Genomic DNA, 11,446 nt, shown 5'->3' with positions numbered 1-11,446 from the left:
AGTCATTTTATACAAATGCTTTATTTAGAAAATAAAAATGAAAACTGGCAAAAGACCTCCTGGCAAAAATTTTTTTATTAAGTTCTTTAACTCTAATTTAAAGTTACCTTTCAATAAAACACATCTCAAAAGAAAATAAGCACAGAAATTATTCTAGAAGTTTACTATTAAATCTGTTCTATATTATCTTTACAATTTATGTGCCATTTATATAATGCTATTAATCTTCTATACACCTGCAGTGGTGCTATTAATGGACAGGGCTATTTTCAAAACACTTACAGAGGGCCAAAGACGTTCCCAAGGGACCAAAATGACCAGGGGTGGAGGCGCTCAAGGAATTAACCTGTCAGGGTACTTACAATTTGTACAGCTGCAACAAATGGCACAACGTATATCCGCTTGATCCGTTAAAATTATACACACAACTTTTTAAAGTGTAAAAAACCGTGTTGACTTTGTGGCAAAAATCCTTGTTGTTAATTGACTACAACTTGTGTTTTCACTGTGCCTATGTAAACATTGCTTTTTGTCCGCACCCGTTAGAAAGTAGATGCAACAGTGGTCTTTTGTCAAAGCTGGGAGAAAAAAAACCAAACTGTTACCTTATGCTGAGAGAACATTTGTCTGAAGTCCTAAATGAAATCCAATAACCACCAAAAAAAACTAGTCCGCCAAGTCGTTCAATAGTCAATAGAGCTCGACATCGCAGGGGAACTACTGCTCAAAAAAACAACAGCTTGAAGCTCACCTGAATTTTGATGCTTATCACTTGGGTAAAGAAAAAGCACGGCAGCCTCATATCTCACTGTATTTTAAAGCCTGTTTGACTCTGGTGTGTGGATGAGTGTTAATAGCATGTACGTTCCATCACCACTAAGTTTTTTGGTCATTTTTTGTGTTTGTGTTTTGTTTCTGACCTTGGCAACAAATTACTTTTCCAGGGACTATTTAATGAGCGCAGTAAAACTAGCTCTATGGTAACAAAGAAGTCAACCGTGATAGTCAATAATAACACTAATGATAGTCAAGGTGGCTATGCAACAACATTAAATTACGTTATTGAACCATCTACACCAGCAAATTAATCAAGTTTCTTCATGCAAATTTTCCACCCAGCTTGTTTTGTGTGAAGTTTGTTGTCCAATCTCTCACGTTTAAAATGTAAGTTGTAGCTCGTGAACTCAAAACAGAACATTCGGTAAATAAAACATGGTAATAAAATTTTGGTCTTGTATTAGTTAAGAATCATTAAAGTTGTAAAGCATTAGAAACTTGTTTGTATTGTTTCTTCTATGCAACCACAAATAACCAAAATAAAAAATAAATAATAATAAAGTTAAACTGAAATAAAAAAAAACATGATTTTTATTTTGTATTTGTACAGAATTTTATTGCATTCGTTCTAAAAGATGAATGTAGACCTGAATGAATGATTCCTTTCTGCTGCTAGCATATCATTCATCCAGCACAGTGTTTTACACCGGATGTGCTTTTTGACACAAACCTCCTATTTATTCGGGCTTGGGATCGGCACTGTTATATACGCTCCACACCTCATGGCTAGCTTCATGTAACGGCATACGCCTTCTGTATTTGTGAGCCCAGCCCGGGTTGTGTTGCCTTGTACAAAATTAGAGCAGAGATGTGCACGTAGTCGAAATTTCACATGCTCAAGCGGATGTCACGCATGAGCACTTTAAATCTGACCATTTAAGTTCATCATACAAATGAAAAATGCAACGTTTTAAACTGTGATTCCCAGACTATCTTACCTTTATTTATAGTAATAAATGATGCATGGTATACATCCATCATTAACACTGCAGCAGCTGTTTTAAATATGTCATTGCTTGATTTGATTAAGATATTAACTTCTTAAACATTTCATTAAAATTTATGTGATATTTTTGGCATGCAGACGCATGATGCTAATTTGTAACTCCAGAAAAAAAGTAAAGTTTGCCATACCGAACATGTCCTGGCCGATCAGCTTAGTTTTATTAAGTGTGTTCATGTGATTTGGAAGCTTTAATCATTACTGTAGGAAAGTAATGTTCTGCATAAAGTCACGTCAATCTCAGTCCCATCATCTTTAGAGTCTCATTTATCTTTTATAGCTAAATATCTGTCAAAGTGGTGTGGGGTTATGATAGTACACTCTGTCTCTTTTCTTCTTCTCTTTTTAAGAGCAACATGGCAGGATTTAAATGTGTTACGATTAGAGATGGGACGATCGATCGGCTATGAATCGGTATCGGCCGATTTTTAATCAAAATATGCTATCGGCGATCGGCGATATTTCCTAAAAGTAGCCGATCCGATCGTGTGATATATAAAGATCACGTTAAGTTAACAGCTCAGTGGATTGATCCAGACTTTGAGCTACGACGCACCAACCATCACATCACCATTCATCAACCATCGTACAGAAACCATCGTGAAAGCTCTTCATGACCTAAAATAACATCATTAACTTTGTGCATCATACATACGATGTAATTTTGCTGATTGTAATATTTACTTTAAAAAGATAATTCAACCCGGTCACATCTGAGTCGATTCTATCAGCACGTTATATAAACTCCTGGTTCACTTTGGTAAATCGTAAGCGGTTCTTACTTGTGATGTAGATGAGAACAGAAAACATTACAGAGCCAATCAGAGGCAAAAGTTTATTCATTACCAAATTCGTTAGTTCAGGATCATCTGCTGAACTTTTAGCTCCTTAGACGGAACGAGTCTGACTCGGTTACAGATCTGTGGTAATAACAGTTTAATTAAGCTTTTTAATGAAGCTTTTTAATGTAAGAGAGTCACACAGAATGTTCTGTAGTAGTTGGTGTTTATTTAAAACCACGACATTTAATTAATAACAGTAAACACGGAGAGATAACCGAGAAGAGAAACTTACGCTTCGCGAAAAATTACTCGTGAATCAATGAATCACTTATAGCGATACAGTGAACAAAGCGTCTCTTCTAAAGGCACAAACACACACACACACACACACACACGCTGCTCCGATTTATCTTCACTGTGAGGCTCTTTTTAAGTTTATTTATTTTATTTACTGCTAACCCAACCCAACCCCCCCCCCCCCCCCCCCCCCCCCGGCCGATGTCCCTGAAAGGAGATCGGAATCGGTGCCAAAAACCCCGATCGTCCCATCTCTAGTTACGATGAGGCTGGGGAAGTCCTTCAGGAATATCAGGATGCAATGCAAAAATAGAACACAGAAGAAAAAGAAAGAAGATCCTAGATATCTACCAGGTAAGAGTACAAACGTGGTCCTGTTGTGAACCTTCCATTGTTTCTGTATAAGTATGCTCCTCAGTCTAGAGTTAACACAGTTACTGCACGTGCTGGCACAACTATACAGTAGATGAATTGTCGGTAGTTTTATGATGACGTGTTGTACATTATCGCTGAAACATTTCATTAGCTGTGATGATACCTTCATTTGGGTCTGGCAGCCAAGCACAACAAACACTGCATAGCAATATGCTTCATACCACACACACACACACACACACACACACACACACACACAATCCTCATAAATATTATCCCTGTCTCTGTGGTTGGCAAGCACTTAAAAAGTCAGTAGGGAGAAAGTCTGTCATCAATGTCTTTCTAGTCCTCTGTATAACTGAATGATTAGCTAAGCTGCTGTCATTTTACTTACATTTAACATTAACCTTTGTGACATTTAGCAGAGGCTTTTGTTCAAAATGACTTAAAGTTATGATTGAACATACAATTAGAGCGATTGAGAGTTAAGGCCTTGCACAGGGGCGCAACTTTTGCAATTTGGTGGTGGTGTGGATTGAATTGGCAACCTTCTGATTATTCGTCCAGTACCTTACACTGCCCAACATCTGGGTTCAACCTAGAATACAACCTTTAAGGCATTTCGTGTGCACTTTCAGTCAGAGAAAATAAATGCTGTTTGGAGAAGAGAAGACTTCAAACTGTTCAGGGCAGAGGCTCCCCATGGGTCCACTGAAAATGAGATAAAGGTCACTCATTTAATAACCTAACATTACACATTTAGAAAGCACCGTTAATTCTAAAGAGGTGTGAAGAAGACATCTTTGAAAAGAAAAAGGCGGTCTGATGCTCCTTTTATTTATTTACAATAACTCTCATTTTTTTTCTCTTCAACTTTCACACATTCAGACTGTCATGTGACTTTAACAGTCTAAATGACGGGAGTCACCCAGAGAGGATTAAATACCGGCATATTTTCCCACCGTTCAGAAGACCTGGTGCAGCTCCCGTAGAAACTGAAGGTGTCCACTTGTTTTGACTACCTGCTGAATTAGGTTACTGGAAACATTTTTATGGGATTATGATAATTTGCCTCATCAGGGCTGCACCAAAATAGATCTGTGGTGGAGTGAGCAGTTTCAAAATGTTTAGATTGAACAACCACAAATATTAAGTTAATATAGATTCAATTTTTGCCCATTGTTGGCAAACAGTGATGAAAAAATGACTTTGTGATTAACAGAATCTTACACTAATAACTAATGAATTTAAACCTTTATTTGAAGTGACATTCCATACTTTTTATGTCACAACTATTGGCATATAATGTAATTAAACATGCATATATTTATATTTTACCTTTTCGGCTTAAACGGAGGGTTCAGAAACTGTTTATTTTAAATTAGAAACACAATGAAAGCTTGCTGACCTTTATACACAAATGTCCCACATTTACTTTTAGGAGTTGAATCAATCTGTTTCAGTCAAACAAACCTGTAGAACACAACGTAAGTAGGGCGACTATTTCGGGATCACAGAGTCTTCAATTCTACATTTCAGCACCTGTTTGAAAGGCGTAGTACCAGTATTTGACTGGATGCTTCTGGAACTGTGATTGTATCAGGGTTTTATGGTTGGATAAGTGTAATAAATAAGGTTTCTTATACAGGAGAGAACCTGTTAAATGTACACTGTTGAAATTGTGTAGGATCTATGATGTTTTTTTGGGAAGTACCTCTTCCAAATTACCTGGGAGCCTTTTAGGATACATGGAAGCATGGCAGAAATCCTAAACTGATTCATAGTTGAATCTTGCATTGGAACAAAGACCTAAAACACATAAATCAATTTAATAAGCGTTTACACGTCCATCAAGATTTTGTCATTTCAGTCCACTGACCTAAACCCTGAGACGTGGGTCGAGCACAAATAAAGAGTTCACATGAGATGATACAAGAGCCTGGGAAATCAGGAGAATTTCTGGATTGGTTCATTGGCTTATTGCTTCGGATTCTTGCCTCACAAAGCACTCAGGGACTCGGAGATGTGTTATCAAAAAGAAGTTAAACATAGTAATAAATGCAAGGGTGACTACAAATGTAATATGGTTTTATTCTTGACTACAAAAATTATTTTTTACAGTTTAATTACTATGAAATGTTCTATGACATTTTACTTATCTCTACCATAAGTGCCAATAATTCTGGAGCTGAGTGTACACTCCCTACCTCCCACTCCATACCCCCATCCTTTTAAGTATCTCTATCATCACCTCTGTCATCTCAGCTCCCCTTTTAATTTAACATTTTCCTCCCGTCCGACCACTCCAACAGTTTCTGTCCCACCGAAATTCCCATTTTCAGAGAAAGTTTAAAAAGATGAAAGGATAAGAACAAGAGAATGGGACAAAAGAACGAGGGGTTGAGTTACACGCACTTTTCTCTGAGAGGGTTCATGAAAGAGTTTGGGGATGGGACAGATGAGAGAAAGATTCACACAGACAGGCAGGAGAATGAGTGAAAGACCTGAAGAGAGAAGAAATAAATGATGTTTTTTGTTTTCAGTTTGGTACTATGTTCCCGTACACACACACACACACACACACACACACAAACATCAGCGCATTCATCAGCTTCAATGGAAATGCCACAATCTCAACACAAACATACATGGACATGAACAATGTATGTTTAGTTGTAGTGTAAACTGCATAATCTGATAATCTAGAACCAGAGTACAGTTGTTATCTGATTTCAGGGTAAAGCCAGCTGGATATTTGCCCATTAGAGTAATTATTTGGTGTGTGTTACCTGCCAATGACGCCCCTTTGGATCCCCAGTTTTCTATGTAAGTGCAGCGTCTCAAATCACATGCAGGGACTAAACATCACAAACAGTGGAATTACTGCATAATACACTAGTATGTGATTTGGAACACTGCCTTAGTCAAAACAGAAACTGCTTAAACCAGTCCAGTACATCCTTATGTTCGATTTTCCACCATAAAGACTGAAAAATAAATATTTAAAAACCAAACCAACCTGAACGTGGACCCATGTTGCAGTGTGACGCCCATTCTAGCCAAAATTCTACCTTATGTACTTTCAAGATAAAACAAAATAGCAATGATCTGTGTTACTCCTTGAATAAAACCATTTAATTGTAAGCTGTTTTGAAAGAACTAATCCACCTACATACAGGAAAGTAGTCACAGCACCTCTCTACGAATTCTGTTTACTGTCTAACTCATGTAGACTCAGAGGTTATTATTAGAGCCCTGTTAAATCAGCAGTGCAGAGAAATTTTTAATTTGAGTAAAAAATACATCATAGAAAATGCATAAACACAAAAATGCATGAGTTTGGTTATTTAAAGGGATTGGTACAACTTTTCTGAACGTAATCCATGTCTAAAGCTTGTATTGTCATGTAATATAATATATGCTTTTAGTGAGCGTCTCTTCTTTCCAGAAATCCTCTTACACCTCTTAAAGCAAATATGCACACTTATTCACTCTTTCACCAGAGTGCTCGAAGCAATCTGTTCCACTCGCCCTCCACCGCAAAGTGCAAACTCCCGGGTTTGAGTGTCAGCGATGGTACCCGCCTGACCACGTGATCATATAGAATAGAATCATATAGAAACAGGAGCGAGACGCAGTAATGGAAGCATTTCGAGGCTTATTACACCTCAGCTTTTGTATACACATACGCATCATGATGTAACACCAGCGCGTTAGTAAAGCTGTGAGGTTTATAATCAAAATAATACTGAAACGGTTATTAAAAAGCTGAGGGAGTTCTACTTTACTCTAATCATTTATTTCAGCTGCTCACACTGTACTTAACGTGAGGTGCTTTTAACAGCTTTCACACACAAATACAATAAAAATCTTAATGTAGAAAATATTTCAAATAGAATTCAGATCTCACAGATCTTGCTTTACTTGCACTTATGCGACTAATCAGTGCATGTAAACAAGCTTACTATGATCAGTGCACCAAAGGAGGTTCTCCTATATCTTCTCACAAGCTTTTCCTTCCTTCCCATGGTATTCCTTCCTCTTGGCATTTGGTTGTCATTCCCTCGTAATTTCTGTCTCCCTCCCACTATTCTGTGTCTCCGGCTCTGTCTCAGCTTGCACCGTACGCACTTAGATATTTCGGCCCCGGGGCATATCGCTCAGATCGAGACGGAGCGCGAGTAGCTGAAGAGGCTCGGAGATCTTCTCAAACTAACAAAGGTGCCGAGGGAAAGAGAGGGACTCGTTCAGGGCGCCGAAAGTTCATTCTGCCCACTCGAGGCTTGAATAGAAACACACCCGAGTGCAAAAATGTATATATTATTTTACTATATTTATTTAGAGTACACATGCGCCGTGACTCACTCATTGACTCAGTCATTCGCTCCATTCTTTACACTTTGTTCCATGTCATTTTACCTCTTCTGCTTCTGGCCATTCACAGAAAGTCAAAGGCTTATCAAGTCTCTGTCTGAACCAGCCGGTCCCGTTTACGCAAGCTGCAGTTTTACACCCTAAGCCTCGGATGCCTACTTGGGGCGCTGCTCTCTCAGAGTCACACACCTGATAGTGCTTCTGTGCTCCTGACAAAAGGAGAGATATTTACTGCCTGTACTGACTCTTTTCTTTCATTTCTCAGAAGGGGTTATCATCAAGACATGTCATCAAGCTCGACTTACCATGGGAACATGCTATGTTTTTGTTATTTTTTTGCATGTATGTATCTTTTGCAAAGACACTACTCTTGTCTTTGGTCCCGTCCCCCTCAGTTTGTTAAGATTAGAAATATCTCTTGTATTGTAGCTCTTTGTATTTATTGTACTGTTTTTATCTACCCTGTGTATATTGTATTGTTTTGCTCTTGTGTTCTGTGTTGCACCCTGGTCCTGGAGGAACGTTGTTTCAATATGTTCTTGTATACAGCTGATGACCAGACATCCTTTCTTTTTAGGATTTTCTGCTAGAAAACAGAATTCCTAGTTTCCAGTAGTGAGTTATGAGAAGTCACCCAGTGGTGTGGAGATGCAGCAAAGCTTTTGTTATGATGTTCTGGCTGTGAAATGCTGTATTGACACCAGATGTACCAGGTTTCTCTTTTGACTTGCCAGTCCAGCAGTCCAGCATGGGCTGTTTTTTTCACCCACCAGAGGTGAAGGCCATGCTGTTTTTGGATCATCTATCTCTCCCCTTAACCAGCCAAAACGGCACAGTAGGACAACTGAGATAAGAACTCAAGAGTTTGTAATCCGTGGTGGTCGGCTAGCACATTGGACTGAAGTTTTTCTCTAATCGAGATAACAGCTTTCACAGTGTTTCGCTTGAGTCCTAAAGCATGGCTTTGTAGTTTACATATACAATGTTTATGGATTAACTGAATCTGAAGTGTCGCACTGAAAGGTACAAAGCTTGCAAAGAGGTTTTACAAAGACCTTTTTTGGCTTGAATTAATGTGCAGTGTAAGTCCAACATTAGCCAGCTAACATCAGTCCCACAGTAAAACGTGTTGTTCTGAGGACGCTCTTCACTAGCAGTGACGGGCAGTCTGGTTAGGATTGATTGAAAAGTTTAATAAAGTATTGTGCAGCATAGAAAACACATTTTCAAGAGCAAAGTGACCTAAAGCAACACCAAAGTGTGTTAAACTGAAGAGAACTGACATCCATAAGTGGCTTAGTCAAGAGTCCTGATCCTAATCCCACTGAACATGTGTGGAAAACGTCAAACTCACCAGCAAACCTAGCAGAACTTGTAGCATTTTTTGGCCCATTACTTTTTTAGAAAATAAAGTGTGAATACACATGAACTGTTGAATGCTTGAGTGCTTGTGTGTAAATGTTGCCGACGTGAACCATGAGCAGTTTTACTTCCCTCTTTTTTTTGGTCTTCCTGTCACTCTGTGAATGTGACCAGTCCAGGTTTATTTCCTTAGACATGGAAGTCCCGGTATACATCATAGCTGCACAATTACAATCTGTAATGTAGCTGTTATAGCAATTATTGCACATTGAGTTGTCAGGAAAATGAAAGCTCCTGCGCTCGCACACAGTGGGCTCGGTCATGCCTGAGGTTAACCTCATGGTCAATTACAGACCCCTCTGTCATGTCCTGCCACAGCCTTATTAAACCCTTTTTCTTTCCGTCTAATCCCATTTTCTGCTTCTCAGTCAATTCCTAAAAGTTTCCCCAGCCCCCGTACTCAGGAACCCCTCTTTCCCAAGTCGTCCTCCAACCCCCACAAACCCCCACGTTGCCGCCACCATTAAATCTCCCTCTGCGTTCCCTGCCTAAGCCCTGCCACTCCTCTCTGGCATGTGTTTCCAATTTCCGCCCGGCGCAGTCATGCCAAATTCACCCGGACCCGTCCGAGCGGCAGCAGCCACCGTGGCCGCCGAGCAAGAGGGCAGAGGTTAAGGGTCACTGGTTTGTACAACAGTGTCTCTGATGGATAGCGCTCTCGTGTCCAGGAATTTTGCTCATTTCATGGCTCATTGTTCACCAAGCATCTGAAACCATTAATGAGCGTGTTGGCATGCGCTGAATCATGGGATATCTGTGAGAAATCGATTTTTTTGCAGGTAGTCAGATTTGGAACAGTGGTAACCTAGTGGGTAGACCTGTGGGTTACCAAATGGAAGGTTGTGGGTGCGAATCCTCGGCATGCAGCCACATACAGCCACTTTTGGACCCTTGAGCAAGATCCTTAAACCTCTCGTCTCCAGGGGTGCCTTACAATGATTGACCCTGCGCTCTGACCCCAGCTCCCAAAGATGCTGGGAAATGTGGAAAAGAATTTTATTGTAGACCCCAACAGTGGCAACTAAGCAGAGGTAGGGTTTGAACCAGCAACCTTCTGATCCTTAGTCCAGTATATAGTACAGGTAGGACTTAATTGTTCTTTTGAGTCCAGAGAGCTAACCATTACCAGTGGAACCATCTTTACGTGACCAGTCGAACCAGATCACTGCAGAACTCCACCTGTGATTGGGTCATTACTCTGCATGTAGATCACCAGAGGCCGTAATCAGATTGGATTTTAGAGCCACGCACAAAAGCCACAGGTCAAAGTTCAGGCCACTTAAGTTCTCACACCAGAGACAGGCTACAAGCTCGTCAATCACAGTAAACCCAAGTGATCGTGACAGAGATAAAGATGCTCTGATAATGAGGCCGTATTTTAGCGCCCGCACAAACAACATGCTCGGAAAGTTCAGTAAACGAGCGCAGGAGGAGGCTCCGGTTTTAGCAAACAGGAGGTTCACTTTTGTTTGATGGCTGATGAGAACCAGGTTCGACTCTAAAGGAAAGTAAAGACGGCTGAGGGGCAAGGAAGGGGTGTTCAGCGTGACCTCACGCCACGATGCTAGGTTTAAAGATTTCTCTTTAGAATCTTTAAAAGTATCCGTTTACACGCCAACACGGAGATAAGCACAGATGAGCCAAAACATTAGGACCACCCGACTAATACGCCGTCAAAACAGCTCCGGCTCGACCAAACATGGACTTCACTAGACTTCTGAAGGAGTCCTGTTGTATCTGTTTGGTAATGGATCATTCTACAGTGAATCATGGTACTGTTTCTTCCTCAGGGAAATGATGCCACATCTTGGCCGCCTAACAACCTGTTGGCAGTTTGTACCTTATTAAACTGCTTCCTGTTTCTGTCAGAGGTACTTCAACCCAGTCATCTGGTCATAACAATTTAGCCCCTATCAAAATCAGTCAGGATTTAATGCTGGTCACATCTGCTGCATTCAAAACCAGAACTACAAGTAACTACCATCAGATTAGAATGTAATAAATCCCTGATCCTGACAAATGTTAGGAAATGAGCACTGACGTTCGGATTTAAAGGGGTGGTTCTAATGTTTTGGCTCACTGGTGTAAGCCTTTAATACCACGTTTAAATGTAATGACACTAGAGAGAAAGAACATGCATCTTAGTACAGACTGATCTTTCGTTTACAAGACCAAGTCCTGTTAATGTTTTTTATCGTTTAGCAGAAATTAAATAAAAATAAAACTGTTTGGCGTAATGGTAAAAATCACACTGCTGGTGAGTTCTGGGGGTCACAAATACAGAAGGTGTGTGGCATTACATGAACCTAGCCATTGTGGGTGAATATCAGTGCACCCATTTGTGCAGGTCCCAAGC

Source organism: Trichomycterus rosablanca, chromosome 22 (assembly GCF_030014385.1).
Source record: "Trichomycterus rosablanca isolate fTriRos1 chromosome 22, fTriRos1.hap1, whole genome shotgun sequence".
NCBI classification, from domain to species: domain Eukaryota; kingdom Metazoa; phylum Chordata; class Actinopteri; order Siluriformes; family Trichomycteridae; genus Trichomycterus; species Trichomycterus rosablanca.
This window is presented reverse-complemented; position numbering follows the sequence as displayed.